Consider the following 20207-nt stretch of genomic DNA (forward strand, 5'->3'; position numbering starts at 1 on the left):
CAGGCCACATAGCTCCTGCTATTAAAAGGGTCATCTTATCTGGGGGAAGACATACAGCCTGTAGCAGCCATGTGGTAGCTGCCCTGGACCTGCCTGCTGGCAGACTGTGACTAGGTTACCTCCTCGCTGGGCAGGGCATCTCTGAAAAAAGGCAGCAGCACATCAGGAACTTATAAATAAAGCCCCACCTTCTGAGGACAGAGCACCTGGGAAAAGAGGCGGTGAAGAGTTCCACTGCAGCAGACTTAAACATACCTGCCAGGCAGCTCTGAATGGAACAACGGCACTCCTAGCAGAGCACTTGAGCTCCTATAAGGGACAGACTGTCTCCTCAAGCAGTTCCCCAACCCTCGTATGTCTGAAGAGACACCTCATAAAGGAGAGCTCAGGCTAACATCTGGCAGGTACCCTTCTGGGATGAAGATAACTGAAGAAAAAACCGGCAGCAACCCTTACTGTTCTGCAGCCCCCGCAGGTGATCCCCAGGCAAGCAGGGTCTGGAGTGGACCTCCAGCAGTCCTGCAGCAGAGGGGCCTGACTGTTAGAAGGAAAACTAAAGAACAGGAAGAAATAGCTTCAACATCAACAAAAAGGACATCCACTCAGAGAGCCCATCTGAAAATCACCAACTAGAAAGACCACAGGTAGATAAATCCACAAAGATGGGAAGAAACCACTGCAAAATGGGTGAAAACAACAAAAACCAGAATGCCTCTCCTCCTCCAAGGGTTCACAACTCATCACCAGCAAGGAAACAACGCTGGAGGGAGAATGAGTCTGTTGAATTGACAGAAACAGACTTCAGAAAGTGGGTAACAACAAACTTACCTGAGCTAAAAGAACATGTTCTAACTCAATGCAAAGAAACTAAGAACCATGAGAAAAGGTTTGATGAAATGCTAACGAGAATAAACAGCTTAGAGAACAATATAAATGACTTGATAGAGCTGAAAAACACAGCACGAGAACTTCGCAAATCATATACAAGTTTCTATAGCTGAATCCACCAAACAAAACAAAGGATATCAGAGATTGAAGATCAACTCAATGAAATAAAATAAGAAGGCAAGATTACAGAAAAAATAGTGAAAAGAAATGAACAAAGCCTCCAAGAAATATGGGATTATGTGAAAAGACCTAATCTACATTTGATAGGTGTACCTGAATGTGATGGAGAGAATGAATCCAAGCTGGAAAACACTGTTCACAATATTACCCAGCAGAACTTCCCCAACCTAGCAAGGCAGGCCAGTATTCATGTCCAGGAAGTACAGAGAACACCACAAAGATATTCCTCAAGAAGAGCAACCCCAAGGCACATAATCTTCAGATTCACCAGGGTTGAAATGAAGGAAAAAATGCTAAGGGCAGCCAGAAAGAAAGGTCGAGTTACCCACAAAGGGAAGCCCATTAGACACAGTGGATCTCTAGGCAGAAACCCTGCAAGCCAGAAGAGAGTGAGGCCAATATTCAAGATTCTTAAAGAAAAGAACTTTCAACCTAGAATTTCATATCCAACCAAACTAAGTTTCATAAGTGAAGGAGAAATAAATCCTTTATGGACAAGTAATTGCTGAGAGCTTTCATCACCACCAGGCCTGCCTTACAAGAGCTCCTGAAAGAGGCACTAAATATAGAAAGGAACAACCAGTACCAGCTACTCCAAAAATGTACCAGATGGTAAAGAGCATCAACACAATGAAGAAACTGCATCAACTAATGGGCAAAACATCCAACTACCATCAAAATGGCAGGATCAAATTCACACATAGCAATATTAACCTTAAATGTAAATGGGCTAAATGCCACAATCAAAAGACACAGACTGGCAATTTGGATAAAAAGTCAAGACTCATTGGTGTGCTGTATTCAGGAAACCCATCTCACATGCAAGGACACACATAGGCTCAAAATAAAGGGATGGAGGAAGATTTACCAAGCAAATGGAGAGAGAGAGAAAAAAAGCAGGAATTACAATCCTAGTCTCTAATAAAATGAACTTTAAACCAACAAAGATCGAAAGAGACAAAGAAGGGCATTACACAGTAGTAAAAGAATCAATGCAACAAGAAGACTTAACAATCCTAAATATATACACACCCAACACAGGAGCACCCAGATACATAAAGCAAGTTCTTAACGACCTACAAAGAGACTTAGATGCCCACACAATGATAGTGAGAAACTTTAACACTCTCCTGTCAATATTAGACAGATCAATGAGACAGAAAATTAACATGGGTATCCAGGACTTGAACTAAGAGCTGGACCAAGCGGACCTAGTAGACATCTACAGAACTCTCCACCCCAAATCCACAGAGGATACATTCTTCTCAGCACCACATCACACCTACTCTAATACTGATCACGTAATTGGAAGTAAACCTTTCCTCAGCAACAGTCTTTCAGCCCACAGGCAATCAAATTAGAACTCAGGATTAAAAAACTAACTCAGAACTGCACAACTTCATGGAAACTGAACACCTGGCTCCTGAATGTCAACTGGATAAACAATGAAATGAAGGCAGAAATAAAGATGTTCTTCAAAACTAATGAGAACAAAACACAATGTACCAGAATCTCTGGGACACATTTAAAGCAGTGTCTAGTGGGAAATTTATGCCCACATGAGAATCGAGGAAAGATCTAAAATTGACACCCTATCATCACAGTTAACAAAACTAGAGGAGCAAGATCAAAAAAACACAAAAGGTAGCAGAAGACAAGAAATAACTAAGATCAGAGCAGAACTGAAGGAACAAAAATCCCTTCAAAAAAATCAATAAATTCAGGAGCTGGTTTTTTGAAAACATCGACAAAGTAGATAGACTGCTAGCCAGATTAATAAAAAAGAAAAGAAAATCAAATAGATGCAATAAAAAATGATAAAGGTGATATCACCACCAATTCCACAGAAATACAAACTACCATCAGAGATTACTACAAGCAACTCTATGCACATAAACCAGTAAATCTAGAAGAAACGGATAAATGCCTTGACACTTATACCCTCCAAAGACTAAACCAGGAAGAAACTGAATCCCTGAATAGACCAATAACAAGGGCTGAAGTTGAGGCAGCAATTAATAACCTACCAACCAAAAAAGTCCAGGTCCAGATGGGTTCACAGCTGAATTCTACCAGACATACAAAAAGGAGCTGGTATCATTTTTTCTGAAATTATCCAAACAATATAAAAAAAGAGAATACTCCCTAACTCATTTTATGAGACCAACATCATCCTGATACTAAAACCTGGTAGAGCCACAACTAAGAAAGAAAATTTCAGGCCAATATCCATGATGAACATCGATGCAAAAATCTTCAATAAAATACTGGCAAACTGAATGCAACAGCACATCAAAAAGCTTATCCATCATGATCAAGTAGACTTCACCTTGGGGATGCAAAACTGGTTCAACACACACAAGTCTATAAATGTAATCCACCACATAAAGAGAACCAAAGACAAAAACCACATGTTTACCTCAATAGATGCAGAGAAGGCCTTTGACAAAATTCAATAGCCCTTTATGCTAAAAACTCTCAATAAACTAGGTATCAATGGAACATATATCAAAATAATAACGACAGTACATCTTTCTTAAGGTTAATTTAAGAATAAATAAGATAATACATGGAAAGGATTTTGTAGAGGACTAGGCATGGTATGGGTTCAATAAATGTTAGCATACACTCAACGAAAGTAAGTAAATATTCCTGAGAACCTGTTTTCCTTTTCCATAGCTAGGAAACTTGGCATGGGAACATCTACTTAATCTATGTGAGCTACAGCAAGCAACAAGAACTGGTCCAGTGTTGTGATCACTGGCCTATGATCCCAAAGGAAGAAATTTGCCGGAACTCAAATGGAAATTGAAAAAGGCCAAAGAGGTCAAGAAGAGAGTAAAGAAAAGGTTTTAGAAGCAGCTGATCACCTTGTCAATACATGGGGTTTGACAAGCTCTCCCAAGGGTCTAGTCACACACAAAATTAATATGGAGGCTACTAGAATATTTAGCAATGGAAACATTATGTTGAAAACCACATTAAAAGCATAATGTTGGGATTAAAAGAAAATGAGAACATGTTTACTTTGGTTTCTCATCAAGCCACAGGAAAACATGACCCTCATGAAACCAGAGCACATGTTTACAAGAAACCATCTAGAGGAGACAAAATGACAGGTACACCAGATTCAGGAAGAGGTTCCTGAATGCCAGGCCAGTTTGGAAGGGAGGGAGGCATAATTAAGCATTTCAGCCACAGAGCAGGAGTTGATGGAAGTGCAATAAGAGCTAAGTAAACCGTCCAAAGAAGTTAGCCTGGATAGGCTGGGCAGAAGGGTAGACTCTAGGACCAAGAGCTTGGACAGAACACAGGCAGAGCATCGGCTGAAGTGCTGAGTGCTGATATTTCCCAAGGCACTCAATGGAAGCCTCTCTGACCTCGCCCACCATCTGTGAAGCCTGTGCAGCTCTGAGCTGGTTCAGGGGAGGACTGAAGTGCAGAATGAGATGAAAAGTAAAGAATATAAGGAACTTAGTGTAAACATAGACTTAAAAGTAAATCCACTTTAGATACAGCAAAAAGTCAATTTTTAGCTCTGCCATTACCTAGCTATAGCCTTTGGAGAAATCACATACCCTTTCTGATTCTCATTTCCCTCATATGTAAAATGGAGCTTAGAATTCAGTGGAAACCCTCATGTCCTACACAATCAGGGCCATTAGTTGGTTAGTCAATCAAAAAAGCAGTTCAATTGTGAACAAGTAATAGTACATATTATACTTGAAATCCTTTTTTGAGCACATAAAATGTATTTATTACTCAATATTTTCATGCAAGACTAGGAGTTTTCTTGAAATACAGTCCACTGGTTAGAGTCATCCCTTTTTTATGTTTTCAAAACTAATATCCATGATGAATTGCCAAAGGTTTCTTATTTTCCTTCTTGTTTTTAAATGCACTGAAATAAGTTTAAGCACAGAATCCTCCTGGACCTTTATTCCCACTTCCATTATCCCCACACCTGTTCTTTTATACGTGTCTAGGTCATGAGTAATTTGACTACAGTTTGTTTTTTAATTTTAATGACATGCCTTTAAAGTGAGTTCTTTCAGATTATTCAATTTAGTTTTTATAGAAACATTTTTCTTTATTTTTCACTCTATTTTACTGATGCATTCATTACTACTCTATTAAATTATCTAATTATAATTGCAACTGGTTTGTGAGCAAATGCAACTGGTGTTTGGTAAGCAAAGACCTCAAATGGAGAGAGCAAAAACTGGTGAACATTCAGGAAAACAGCCTCCCTGCTGGCTGTGAACATCCAAACCCATACAAAGAGAATGAAGAACATCAGTTATTTTAGTAAGTCTATTCATGTAAAGATATGTTAAGAATCCTCCTTAGGAACCTCATAAAATTGTCATGAGAATTGAAGGAAAAGGAAAATTTGAAAACTTGTCAAATGGCTCATTCTTCCTAGAAGTTGCTTTGTTCCTTATTTTTAAATTTTCTTTCTTCTTCTTCTTCTTCTTCTTTTTTTTTTTTTTTTCAGACAAGGTCGGGTTTGGCTCTGTCACCCAGGCTGGAGTGATGCAGTGGTGTGACCTTGGCCCACTATAACCTCTGCTTCCTGGATTTAAGCTATTTTCCCACCTCAGCCTTCCAAATAGCTGAGACTATAGATACGTGCCACTGTGCCCAATTAATTTTCGTAGAAATGGGGTTTTGCCGTGTTGGCCTGGCTGGTTTTGAACTTCTGATCTCAAGTGATTCTCCCCAGCTTCCCAAAATCCTCAGATTACAGGCATGAGCCACTACACCCAGCCAGAAGTTACTTTCTTTCTTTGCCTTCAGAAGTCTCCCAGGCTAGCAGAGTGCCTTGCAGAATGATGACCCGTGTCCAAAAACGTCATCTTGATAATTAACACTCAAGGCTGTGATTTACATGTTCAGTTCCTTTGTAGATCCTACCTTACTGCTTTAAGACTGATTTTCCCCATGTCAATCTCTCTCACAGGTCTGGACAGTCAGTCTTTTCTTCCCATGCTCCAGGGCCACCTTGTTCAAGCTTGACACCCATGAGTTTGGCAATGCACAGCTTTCTGTGCAGGATTAACTGGGGGAGCACTAATATCAGGCTTCCGGAGAAAATTGCTGGGTAGTTTGCTTTTTTGAAGCCAGTGGCATTTGGAGCTCTGGATGATTTCATTCCAGGTCTATGGAGATATTTATATCTGATCTTGATGTTCTATGATACTATGCAGAATTTTTTAAAAGTGAAATAGGATAAGTGTCCATTCATGTTGGGTGCACAAAGATAGCACTGGGGGAGAAGTCATGCTCTTCATTTATAATTTACTTTGATTTAAAAAGCACCTCATACTGGTACAACAGAAGAAAAAAATGTGAGGTAGGCAAGTGTGTCTCTTTTTCTGGTGAGTCTAATTTTATTTTTTTCTGGCTCAGCAGAATAGGAACTGCACACGATCCTGAATGCTCCCTTCCATTCTTCTAGGGGACCTCGTCTCTGATGCATTTATTCTGGACAGAAGGAAGCAATATTAAGAGTCCCATGCAATTGCCCACCACATGTCTAGATGCTTAGAGAAAGGGTAAAATATTGTTCCACCAGGCAAGTGACTTATATTGGAGAACTTGGTGTTATGAGACTTATTTTTTTCCTTAGCTGTTTTTTTTTTCTTCTTATTTTATCACCATCCCTTCCTTGTTATATATTTGAGGGCTACTGCTTCTCTGATTCTTTGTGCAAGAGGTCTGGCTGTGCCACAAAGGGCCTAATACTCTGTGTAAGGCCCTTCCATTTGCCTACCAAAGCCATAGAGAAATTCATTACACATAGCAAAGGAGCAGCCAATGCCTGTTCCTCCTCTTCTAAGCTGTCGAAGGGAACTGGAAACAAACTCAGAGGTGGTCATCATCTCTTCTGGAGTGAGAAATAACCTCTTCCAACCAGAGTTTCTTGGGCTGTGCTTGAGCATGAATAAAGAATAGAGGAGTTTCTCACAAAGGTGTGGCCTGCATGTGTGTCAGGAGAAGAATGTGTTATAAACAAGCCCTTAATGCAGGAGACTTCAGAGGTTTTTATGGAAAAAGCAGTAAGATATCTGAGAGAGGAAGGGAAGAAGAGGAAATGGCCATCCAGGCCCCAAATGCAAACTTCATTTCCGACATCGTTTGCATGCATTTGGCTGGTGTCAAACTATGGAACCCGGAAGGCTGAGGCCACACATTGAATTCCCCATTCTTTCCATGGATCTGACTGTGAGCTCACAGAATGAAGCTATTAGTCACAGGATGAAACTCTTGGAGTAACACACACCACTACACGTGATCTATATTTAAAATATATAAACAAAACACCTGATAGTTTTTAAAAGAGTGCGGCTTCTGAGTAAGAAAACAATCTTCTGAGTAATTCTTAACTTCATGAGGAGAACTCATCATGTTTGACCCAAGTTTATCTCTTTTTCTGATGATAGGACATAGCTCTTGGGACCTATGTCATCTTAACTCAAAGAGAACACTTTTTTTTCCTATATGTTCATGACAGTTTACATAAATCAAGGACTAGTACATAAAAATGTGGAATGCTTCACAAATTTGCGTGTCATCCTTGCATAGGGGCCATGCTAATCTCCTCTGTATTGTTCCAATTTTAGTATATGTGCTGCCAAAACCAAGCATTTATCAAGGATTGCCTAGAAAGAAATAGAATTTTTATGGACCTGGAAAATAACTATTATGGTCTCTGTTTTATGTGGCATGACTGTCTCCTCTCCAGATTTTTCCCAAAAAAGGCCACCTTTTATTTCAAAGCACTTCAGGAACTTAAGGATATGTATCATTCTCTGAAGTTCATGGAAAAAAAGCCATATAAGAACAAACCTGATGACCTCAGAATGGTCTGGGTTCAAAATTGATTAACTGCTTATGTCAGTAAGCTCACCTTTATTCTCTTTTCCCATTAGTTAATAAACAGATTTTATAATTGTAATAATGGCACAGTTCTATACTGCATACCTATTTACTATGTTGAATTAGAAATTTAATGTGTAGGATTACGATGTTTTAGATCCCAGAAGCTGCCAGGTAACCATGATTTTAACTTCCTTGAGAAGAACTGGCAGAAGGGACCTTTGCACTGCAGATTTCCCAGCATGAACTCCGAGTTACACAAAAAATTTCCAGTCCCGTTTGTAACAAAACATACAGCCAATGTGGGACATGTCTAATTTTGGATGACCTAAAATTTCTAGATGGTTAACACTTCTGTGCTCAACCTGCTATCCTAAAACAGGGGTTCTTTCATTTCAAAAGGTTATTTTAAAATTAGTCTTTGGAACTGTGAGATTTGCAGTTTTTGAGTTTGTAGTTTTTAAGTGACTGATTATGTTTATTTTAGATACTTTTCCTGAAATAAGATCTAACTAGGGGACAGCTGGGACCTGGTCATAATCTCATTTTCTAATAGCAACAGGAAGGGTTGACTATATAAATATTTTTCTTGTTTAATAACATGTTGAAACTTTAAGCCTCTTCAGTATTTTTATTATGTCTATTATAATAAACTTTAAATTTAGAGTTAACAGATGTCCTATAATCACTGGTTTAAACTATTGCCCTGGCATCCTGGTTAGCACCCACTATGAATTTATTATTTTTAAATAAAGTATTATAATTTGTGGTTATATTAAAATAAAACTGGATGGATTAGTTAGACCCTCTATTTGTCTTTCCAACTGGTATCATCTTTCAGTGTGTAAACTGTATGTACAGTAAACAGAATTTTCACTTTACCCTGTGACCAAATGGGAAGTAGGATCCATGATGCCCTGTTGTTTCTCACACGTGCCAGATGCACTCAGCTAATTCCTCCATTTTATAGACAGCAAGCAGGGCTCTTATCAATAAAATGCTTGGATGGTGGTAGAAGCAGCAAGTTGTGTTGTGGTCTGTGCAATGCCCCATGAAAAACACTGAAGCCAGCAGATTATGAGTTGGTAGAGTTAGTTAAAATAGGCTGGAAACAAGGAAAATTATAATTAAGATGTCCATGAAATATGCCTGGGAAATAGAGGTTGAGAAGTTCTGTAGTCAAGTGTTATCAGCAACCATCTGGAAACACGTGCTTAGTGCTTTTGTCAATAATTTTAAGGTAGAATCCTATTATTTGCTTCTTATTGTTTGGTAATGATTTTTCACCAGTAGGCCCCTTTGACAACAAAGAGCTAAAAATACTGAAAGTACACATTTAGTTAAAATTAAGGACTGATTTTCTGTTTCCCAAAAAAATTGATAATAAATGTGTGCCATGCACAGTTTAGTTATGAAATCTTTACCATCCATTATGGGTGCTGTCGTGTTGTCACTAATCACATAAAAACTACAAGATACAAAGTTGCTAAATAAGCACTAATATATACTTCAAAAATTGCCAACTATTAAAAAATGCCCATGGATGTAATTTAACAGGAGCAGAAGCAGGAAGTGTGTTAAATTTTCATTACATGACTTTTCATTTAGATCAAATGATTATGCCTCTAAATTTATTCTACACATTTTAGATTCTGTTATTTCCTGCAAATGCATGAAAAGTGAAAGACAGCTGTTAGTAAGTTGGTCCTATCATTGAAAGAACAACTTGGCAAACAATTGAAGAATGCCAGTTTTTAAAATCAGTGTTAATGGGGTGATTCTAACCGAAAATCAGTCAAATTACTTCCAATAATAGCTTAATATTTTCAACCAATTTATGAAATCAAAATAAAGCTCTGAGTGCTTTCTCAGAGACAATATACCTGCCATTACTGTAAATTTTATTGTAAACTTACTTTAGTTATTTGTTTATTTTTTATTTACTTTGAAACAGGGCCTCACTCTGTCATCCAACCTGGAGAACAGTGGTATAACTATAACTCACTGCAGCCTAGAACTCTTGGGCAAAAGTCATTCTCCTGCCTTAGCTTTCCAAATAGTTACAGGTGCATGCTGACATTTACTTCTTAAATGTTTTTTGTAGAGATAAGGTCTGTGTGGCCCAGGCTGGTCTCAAAAACCTGGGCTCAAGTGAGCCTCCTGCTTTGGCCTTCCAAAGTGTTGGGATCATAGGAGTGAGGCTACCACTCCTGTTTTTATCTTTATTATTATTTTAAAATTTACTTTAAAAATTCACTATTAAGATAAAATTATTTTAACATAAATTTTGGTGGAGCATGGTAAGAAATTTCTGCCTCAAGTTCTATCAAGCTGAATCATATTTGAAACTGGTTGTAATGCACACAAAACTCATAGACATCAGTCTGAACATCTTTGATTCTCTAGTGATTGAAGTAGAAATCAAGAGTTGTTGAGGTTTACAAATATGTCTTACATAAGCTGAGTAAATGAATTATCTCATATTTGTGAAGAAGCTAATGTTGAATTTTAAAAGAGAAGTACTTCATCAAGACAGTACATGTTTTCTTTATGGCCCATCATCAGTTTGATTTTAGAAATGCTGGGCTTGAAGAGCTACTTTGTAAAATTCTTACAATCTTAGTGTTCCACTAAAAAGTAAACTTTTTTTTTTTTTTTTGCTAAACAAGTGCACTAAATTTTGGTTGTCTTTTGTTTAAAATTACTTGGAAATCTTTAATCAAATTATTCACTGTATCAACTAATACAAAACTTTGTCTTTCAAAGCTTTTGTCAACTACAGTTGTTAAAAATGGATCACAAATGAGAGGACACTAAAATTTATTACTATAGGAGCAGGGAAAGAGCTGCACAAATTAAACCTTGAGGGAATGAAAGGTTAAAGATTTAGTTTTCAAAACTAACAATGGCTATTTGAGTTTGTTGACTTCTGGGAAGAATTTTTGTCACTATCACTATTGTTAATGGAATGAATTTCTATCATTGACCACAGTGGAATTAAATTAGAATGTGTATAATTTTTCAGAATTACTGTCTGATGAAACATTCAACAGAATCAAGTTTTATCTTACAAAATATTTGCCAAAAAGTTATTTAAATGGAGGAAAAAGAATGTGTAAAAATGCTTAGGCTAAATAATTAATTTTAAATAGTATTTAGAACAGAGAAAATCTAATTCAGAAATGGAGGTTTTATGTCTATCATCCTTATCAATTCTTTCTTTCTCTCTGGAAGGTTTTTGAATTTTCTTTTCGTCTTTGATATCCTTAAGCTTCACCATAATGTGTTTGGATGTTGTTTCTTCATATTGGAACTATATAAGCCCTTTCAACCTGAGTGTTTCATCTTTTTTTTAATTCTAGAAATGTATTTTCATTATTTCTTCAAATATTTCCTCCTCTTTGTTTTTATTTCCCTTTCCTTTAAAGACTTCTATCTTCTGGATGTTGGTTTTCTGTTTCTATCTTCTATATATGTTAGCCTTTCTTTTATATTTTGTATCAGCTTATTCTTTTCTGGTGATTTCTGAGATTGTGTGGTCTTTCCAAATAATAAATTCTTATTTTCATAAGATTTATATGTCTGCTTAACCCATCTATTGTATTCTTTATGTCAGCTATTATTTGGTTCACATGTAATGTTTTCTCTTAATCTCTATTTTATGTGGTTATAAAAATGAACAATATGTAGTATTTTTCTAAAAGATTGTTAGATATTGTGATATAAAAAGAAATGTATATTTGGTCTCTGCCCTGGTTTCTGGCAGAGAGCTTCTAAAACCTTTGTAATTTTCTGAGCGATAAGGATACTAAGTGCTTTTTTCTCCCTTATATTTGGTGTTTGACGATGGTTCCTGACACAGATTCTAATCCCTTTGAATTTCCTGGGTGATAGGAATGTCTTTTTATGAATGTGGCAACTCTTGTTGGGCTCCTGGGTGGGGACTGATCACCAGAAAGAAGCCATGATGACAAGCTTAGAACCTTTAGTCCCTTCTCCTGGTCCTGCAGGAAGGGAAGGGAGACTGAGAATTTAGTTAATAATTTCTCAGGCCTATATGATGAAGCCTTCCTAAAGATGCCTGAATTACGGGGTTCAGAGAGTTTCCAGGTTGGTGAACATGTGGAGGATATGGGAAGGTGGTGCACCCTAAGAGGGCATGAAAGCTATGGAGCTTTCCACATATCTTTCCCTGTTTATTTGTGTCCTTTTATAATAAACAGGTCAATGGAAGTAAAGTGTTTCCCTGAGTTATGTGAGACATTTTAGTAAATAATTGAACCCATGAAGAAGGTTGATTTATAGCTGGTGGGTCAGAAGCATAGGTAGGACATCCTCGGATCTGCAATTGACATCTGAAGTAGGGGGCAGTCTTGTGGGACCGAGTCCTTAATCTGTGGAGCTTGCACTAATTCTAGTTACTGTCAGGATTGAATTGAATTGTAGGATGCTCTGCTGATAGTGGAGAATTGGTTAGTGTGGGGGGAAAAAAAGAAAACCCACACATGTGGTCACAGCAGTGCTCTGTGTTTTCCATGGAATACTATTCCACCATAAAAAGGTACGAAATAATGTCTTTTGCAGCAACTTGAATGGAGCTGGAGGCCATTACCCTAAGTGAAGTAACTCAGGAATGGAAAACCAAACATCGAATATCATCTATGTTCTCACAAGTGCTGTGTGTTGGGGGCTAAGCTATGAGGGTACAAAGGCATAAGAATGACATAATGGACTTTAGGGACTCAGGGTGGGGTGGATGGTTAGGAGGGAGTGAAGGATAAAAGACTACTTATTGGGTGCAGTGTATGCTGCTTGGCTGATGGGTTCACTAAAATCTCAGAAATCACCAGTAAAGAACTTACCCATGTACCCCAAAAACTACTGAAATTTTAAAAAAAAGTGTTCTGTGTTGAGAGAATAGTATATGAAAACAGTTTTCCCCCCTCCTATTTACAGATTGTATACATGTAGTTAGTTTTCAGGAAACACATATAGATCTAATTTAATACTTTAATTACCCCTTTTAAATTCATATTGTGTTGTAGATCTTTGCCCCCTATTATGTAATTTAGGCTTGAAGAGAATAATTCTTTTGCTGTGGATAGTGGGGTTGAGAGTTGTGTGCCCTGAAAAGATACCTACAAGGCCTTGTGCCTGGCACCAGTGAATGTGACCTGATTTGGAAATAGAGTGTTTGAAGATATGATCAAGTTAGGGTCATACTGGATTAGTGTGGCTCCTAAGTTTAAAAGCTGGTGTTTCGTTAGGAGAAAGAAGGGGGCTATTTGCGTACAAAGACACAAGGAGACAAAGAAAGAAGGCCACGTGAAGACTAAGTCAGAGATTGGAGTGACGCATTTAAAAGCCAAGCAATGTCTGCAATTTCCAGGAACTACCCAAAAGAAGCAAAAAAGAATTCCTCCATAGAGCCCTCAGTGGAAGCATGGCTTGGCATTACTTTGAGCTTCCGGAACCCAGAAACAATACATTTTTTTTTAAGCCACTTAATTTGATTTGTTATGGCAGCTTTAGGAAACACCATGGAAGGTGTTTTTAATAGTCAAAAGCCCTTCCAAGCCATACACAGATTGGCTTGGAAGGGCTTGAGTTTCAGCAAGTTTGCATATAACGGAACTCCCTCAGGTACTGCTCATCTTTTATTTCTCTGTGGAGAGGAACTTCATTACTTACTTAAATCTTATCAAAATACAGGCTTTGTTTTTTTTATTAAAGTTCCTTTCATACCTCCAGTTTTTTTCTAGTTATTTTTTTGTTTTGTTTTTAGTGTTCTCTTGTCTTTCATCATTTTTCTGACACTTTATCTAAAGGAAAAGGTAGAAAATCATAAGCACTGTGTCAGAACACAGGCAATGGGAAAAATCGGCCTCTGAGTTTCTGATTTATCTGCATAGTGCCTGTCACAGACAGGGTGGTAAAAAAAGAGACAAATGAAAAAAAAAAAAAACACTCATTGTATTGAATTTCAAGTTAGTAGGGTGTGTGTATACTCACAACAGTATAAAACTACGTGAAAACTGCATGAATTGTCTTTTTGTAATTACCGGGACATGATTTTCCTTGTTTCAACTTAAATCTGTAATTGAATTTGTGTTCTTCAAAACACATGCCACCTAGCTCCTTAGCAGTCCACAGATAGGATTAGATACAAGTTTGTTTTTCCTGCAGTGTGTAGTTAATCATATAATCATCGTCATTAATAATAGTACTTTCAGTATTACTTTGATAATTTTATAATTTGTTAACATTTTTACGCATATATTATTAACCCTGTGGATTATTTATCATATTTGATTTAACTTACCTCTCATCTAGGTATAGAAACCAAGACCCAAAACTATTTAGAAACTTTAATCTAATTCACAGAGTCCACATTCAAGGACCTGTACAACACAGTACTTCAACAAAATGTTGAGAACTGTAAGAGATACCAAGAGAGTCATATGTGTCTTTTTGCCACATTTCTGGTATATGTCATGTACTATTGTTAATGAAGAAAAGATTTTATTTTTCATGCCCCAAAAGTCTGTCTCATTTGTTTTGCATTATATAAAAAAGTGTACTACTGCCAGTAGACTAATGGGGAGAACTCTAATTGGGTGATGAGGTGTAGCACTTTTTGCAGAAAATAAATAATTCGCCCCAATTTCTCTGGCAGGGTAGCCAAAATGAGACAATCACTTTGTCAGTGATGGACAAAAAAAAAAAAAAAAGGAAACTTAAAAGAGACTTTAAAAAGGTCTTATTTTTATTGACATTATTGATAATGTAGTTAAGTTGCATTTGTGACTTTAAAGAAATTGACTTTAAAGAGATCGAAAACTATAGTGGAAGAAATGTTGGATCGGTCCTTATTTTGAAAAATGCTTCCAAGAAATATGCTCACATCACTAACACATTGACAATCATCATTTGTTGGACACCAATTGTTTGTACTGTATTAGCTTATGACATGAATTTGAAATATTTTAATACACCTTGGAAGTTATTGAATCAATAAATTGGTTTTCCATTTGAATTTTGTATAGATCAAAAGTATTTTCATGCTTTTAATTTTTAAAATTTTATATTCCAAATTTTCTTATGCTAAAACAGCACCTACATCCTTGCTATTAATTGCCTTCTTTCTTAGTGATGACCAGACCAGTAAAGAGGAAAAATAATAAAAATGGTATCAATACAACACGAACCGATGCAGTGAAAATGCACATGATAAGATGAGCTGCATGAGAGGAGTATCAAACAAGCTTATTTTTTGTGGCTCCAGGCTACCTTGCATTCCAGTAGCCCAGAACTTGCCCATTGGACTATTTGTATTTTGCCTTTTATCTACAATTTTTCATAAATCTAAATTTTTACTATATTCTTTATATAATAACTTTCAGTGAAACTGAATTTGCTAAGGCCTACTATGAATTTTCCTGAAGACATATCTATTTGGAGCTGTGAAAGTTTAACTGAACCTTTTCTTTTATGGCATATGGCCATCATATACCTGTATAATGCTGAGATGTCAGCCGGAATTGCCATCTTGAAGTATTTTCTAGGATTATGCCATAGTGAAAAGGAAGAATAAGATCTTATGTATGAGATTTTTCTATATTACACTGATGACTGCCTTCAAGGAAAACTCCAAACTCATCCTATTCAGGATTCTGAAAAGATCAGTGTCACAATTATATTATAACATCAAACATACTAACTTGCTACTTACAAGAAGTTTGAAAAAGAGAAAAACGCAACAAAAATCTTTTGTGAGAAATTATTGCACATGTCATTGATAAATTCAACCAAACTATAAACAAAGTGTTTATCTTTAATTGGTATAATTTGCCAGAGAAGTGGCATTACCCTGATTTAAAAAATTAAATTTCTTTTCAACTTAACTACTTTTATTTAGTTGCAAGTTTAGTGTACTGATTGCTTTTATTTGTATACATTGTACTGAAAACTAAGAAAATGAACCCATACTTTTCATAGGCACTGCTATTTGAATTCCTTGTAAATCACTGAAGAAAATGCATCTTAAACTATTCTCTCTCATCACTTCTTCATGGTTAAATGTATAAGCATTGTAAACTGGTAATAAAAATCTTTTGGGGTTTGATTTAGTAAATGTAGAGGATTCTTATTCATGAAATAATCTCTTTCTGAAGTTGGTAAACAAATAATATGTCATCACATAAAAAATTCTAGAAATACTTGTTTAATAAATAACATTTATAGGTAGATTTTCAGAGTATTTTAAGAATAACTTCTTTGTAAATTTAACCTTATTTTTGCTGATACAGAATTTTATGATTGGATTTGCATAATAAATATTTTATTATGTAAATTTATATTATAGACCATGATTCTGTCTACTTCTACCTGAAAGAAAAAGTGCTCTATAGATTTTATTTATTTTTCTCAATCCTGCTGTCCAAACCCTCTTGAAATTTCTTCAGTCCCAGACTTGCATGAGCCCTGGAGAAAAGGTCTGGCTTCTGGGTTGCTGTGTCACACACAGTCTGCTTGCAGGATGACAGAGGAAGAATGAGTCATGATCTCTGCAAGTGCCCATCAAGAACTGCCTGACAGGTCTGGGAAGCATTCACCCTAAGACCTTTCATGTCCTTATTAAAATTGGATGCAGAGAAAATGAGTCATAGTGAAGAACAGGCTCTATAAAAAGCTTTTCTTGCCTTGGTATCAGACAAAACATTTTATTTCAAGGAAGAGGAATATAACATAGTGGTTAAGAGCATGTGCTTTGGGATCACATGGCTCAAAGTGTAGACCTGACACAGCCAGTTAACTCTGGGCTATTTGCTTAACCTTTCTTTAGCCTTCATTTCCTTATCTGTAGCAGAGCTCTGAAATAATACCAACCTCCTAGGGTTGTTCTGAAAATTAATGAGATAATGCACAAAACAACTTAAAATATTTGGTACCATATAGTAAGAACTGAATAAAGAGTGTCAGTTTATTTTTGCTCTGATACCATTATCATTCGTATACAGAGGAAAATACAGGAGAAATAGAGTCCCTCATGTTCTATAATTAGAAACACATCACTGACAAGAAGGGCAATTCAATATTTATTATGAATCATAGTATTAAAATTAAGGTACTATCTAGGCACTTTTCTCCTAGTAAAGCTCCTTGATACTCAAATATATGCTACTAATATAATTCATATTGCAGAGTGAAAGCAACAATTTTTATTGGGGTGATAAAAATACCACTACTCTAGAGGCTGGCTGACTTGACTGAAATACACAGTTTGCAAATTTTCACATCAGCTCAAAGTAATATTTCTCAGAGTAAGCAATGTTCAGATGCATGGAAGTGGTTATTGGCTTCTGAGCAGTGAATGTCTTGAGCATCTTATTTCCTTAGGTTTCCATATGGTGAAGTATCTCTAAGGAGACACCTTTACCACTTACAAAGTCTTTCACTGGCCTAAATTTCATCTGTAAATGACATATTTTAGATAACAGAGGCAGCTCTTCCTTTTATTTTTGTTTCTTATTGCATTTTAGAGAATGTTGAGGAAAATAGTGAGGTATCTGTGAAAATTTTTTAAATATTCATAATGTCTAATCACTCAATATCCCTTTTCCATTATGATTTAAGCATCTCTGTGAGAGGTCATTTTGGCTAATAATTTTATGTTCTAACGTTCATCATCTCTGCTCTCAGAATGTGATGAAAATGGCTAGGAAAGAATGTAAAATTGTTTTGAGTAATAGAGGATTTAGGATAAAGTATCTCTATCAAATTTTGACTGTTAAAAATATGGCTCAGTCAAAAATAGACCTGTTCTTTCTGTTCAGCAATTCCACTTTCATTTTTAAAAAACTAAGAAAGGCTATTGGAAAGTACCATGCATAGTTTTACATTTGCGTAATATGCACTATCTCAATGCATTACTATTAGGCAATTTATATTTCTTAGAAAAGCTATCTGGCCTTGTCTAATATTCATTGATGAAATTAATTTAATATAAAAGTCCTGAATTTTAAAGTCCTTTCCAGAATTATTTTTGCAGAAATCATCTTTAGGACTGCTGTTGTTACATCTATCACAAGATCATATGATATAGTTCAGAGTAAAAAGCATTAGCCTTTGAGATTAAGCTGCTTGGTCAATGAGAAGGTCTTATGTATTTGGAAATCTGGCTGAAAACTTAATGCAGAATTTGAACTGTTTCTGATGAGTTTCACCTGGCCCATTTGGCTGACAATTCATCATGTCTACTACCTGCATCATTCAAATTTCTTTTGAAGGAGGACATTGATAAATGTTTTTATAACTTAATATCTTTTTCATAGCAGTGGTAGCCAAAAATCATTGACCTGGTGAATGGAAATAAATGACTTTAGAAATATGTTTATATCTGATAAAGGCTTCAACATTGGGCCATTGGCACTGAATAGTCTTACTAATAACAGTGCTTACAGAAATATGTTTGTGCATGTGTGTATATATATATGTACATATATGTACATGTGTGTTTTCAACATAACACATATAGACATATATATCTGAATTTCTATTGCTTTTTTAACTTTAATACCCCTCACATAATTATTTTGGCTTATGTATCTGTCTCCTAGATCAGCAGTCTTCAAATTTGACTTGGATTACACATTTCATCAACAAATATTTTAAAACAAATGTCCTTTCTCTTTGCATTTATTTTACAAATGATTTGTATGACACTAAAATGTATATTACAAACAGAGGAAGATCAATTACAAAAGATATTTCACTTTTCCTGTTAACACCGTAGAAAAGCTTATACATTTTTTTCTATGTGATTCAAAAATTTTGAAAATTTTTATTTTATATTTTGTAATAAATTATTTCAAAGCTCTGATCTCGGCTCCTTTTATTTTGTTGCTTGGCTTTAATGGCTATCGCAATGGATGTAGCTGATGGTCTGCATTTATTCTCCTTTCCTTCAAATCTTATATAGGTACTTCGAGTCAGCACAAATATGTTTAATTAACAAACAAAACCTTAGCCTCAAGGAAATTTGGGAAATTAAATTTTCAGTTTGCTAGGTTTTGCAGTACAATAAAATACGCTTGAGATGAAACTATAATGATGAAATAGGTTTGTTGACACTGAGCCCACTGTGCGATAGACACAGATCAAAACTCCATCTTTTTATGTTTTCTGCTGGTTTCAATGATGTCAACAGTAAATGGTGTTAGAATATTAGAAATTCCTTACATTATGTAGAGGAGGAATCCAAAGACATAAGGAGGTAAGACTTTTTTTTTTTTTTTTTTGACAGAGTCTTGCCCTGTTGCCCAGCTGGAGTGCAGTGGCATGATCTTGGCTCACTGCAACCTCCGCCTCCCGGGTTCAAATGATACTCCTACCTCAGCTTCCCAAGTAGCTGGGATTACAGGTGCCCATCACCACACCCAGCTAATTTTTGTATTCTTAGTAGAGACGGGGTTTCACCATGTTGGCCAGGCTGATCTCAAACTCCTGACCTCGTGATCCACCTACCTCAGCCTCCAAAATGCTGGGATTACAGGCATGAGACACCACACCTGGCTGGAGATAAGACTTTTTAATTGATTTTTACTGTGAGACTCTTTTATCTTCACCTTTACCATGTAACCAGAAGAGGGCCCAAGGACACTCCCTTAACCAAAGGCTGGAATATATATTGGCTATGTAAGTACACATTTTTTTGAAAAGTGCTTGAGAAGAAATGTTATCTTTAGTAGGCCTATGATGAAGACTTTGAAACATTCTGGTTTTGGAACATGCTTCCCAGTTTAGGGTATGATGAAATCTCCAGTGTCAGTAATTAATCACCAGAAAAAAGTGATCTTTTGCTGAAAAAAATAATAATCACAAGTCTGACCCATAGGAATCTTTGTTAGTGCTTAATTGAGCATGAGATTCCCTTAGACTCTAGCAAATGGATACTTGTAAACTCTTGTTTAAGCTATCCAGCCCCTAACAAACAAGCACATCTAGATCTACAAATGAAGCTATGGGTTGAGTCACTTGATTGAGAGTCATTGTCACTCTTTCAATTCCAAGACATGACCCAGTTCATAAATCCTTACAGAACAACACTAAGACATTGAAACAAGTACATACACATTGTACAAGTTTTCCTCTTTGCTTTCTCAAAGACATCTGCAGCCATTTATTAGAACAATTGGGGAAAAAAACATCAAGTAATTGTAGGAATTATTGACCACTGGTAGTGAACTATGTAAATC

At 36.2% G+C, this 20207-nt stretch overlaps 1 long non-coding RNA gene and 1 other non-coding gene across 2 annotated transcripts in view; one reads left to right on the top strand and one right to left on the bottom strand.

Annotated features, from left to right (window-relative positions):
- Positions 1-5507, top strand: part of LOC141581664 (uncharacterized) — a 473937-nt gene extending 468430 nt beyond the window's left edge. Inside the window, exon 7 of the long non-coding RNA XR_012514432.1 lies at positions 4-5507. This is a non-coding gene — a long non-coding RNA (uncharacterized LOC141581664). The remainder of the gene's footprint in view (positions 1-3) is intronic.
- Positions 5508-7611: 2104 nt separating this feature from the next.
- Positions 7612-7719, bottom strand: LOC120365785 (U6 spliceosomal RNA). Its single transcript, XR_005580636.1, has one exon. It is a non-coding gene; the product is annotated as a U6 spliceosomal RNA (small nuclear RNA).
- Positions 7720-20207: the final 12488 nt, after the last annotated feature.

This window comes from Saimiri boliviensis, chromosome 16 (genome assembly GCF_048565385.1).
Source record: "Saimiri boliviensis isolate mSaiBol1 chromosome 16, mSaiBol1.pri, whole genome shotgun sequence".
Lineage (NCBI taxonomy): Eukaryota > Metazoa > Chordata > Mammalia > Primates > Cebidae > Saimiri > Saimiri boliviensis.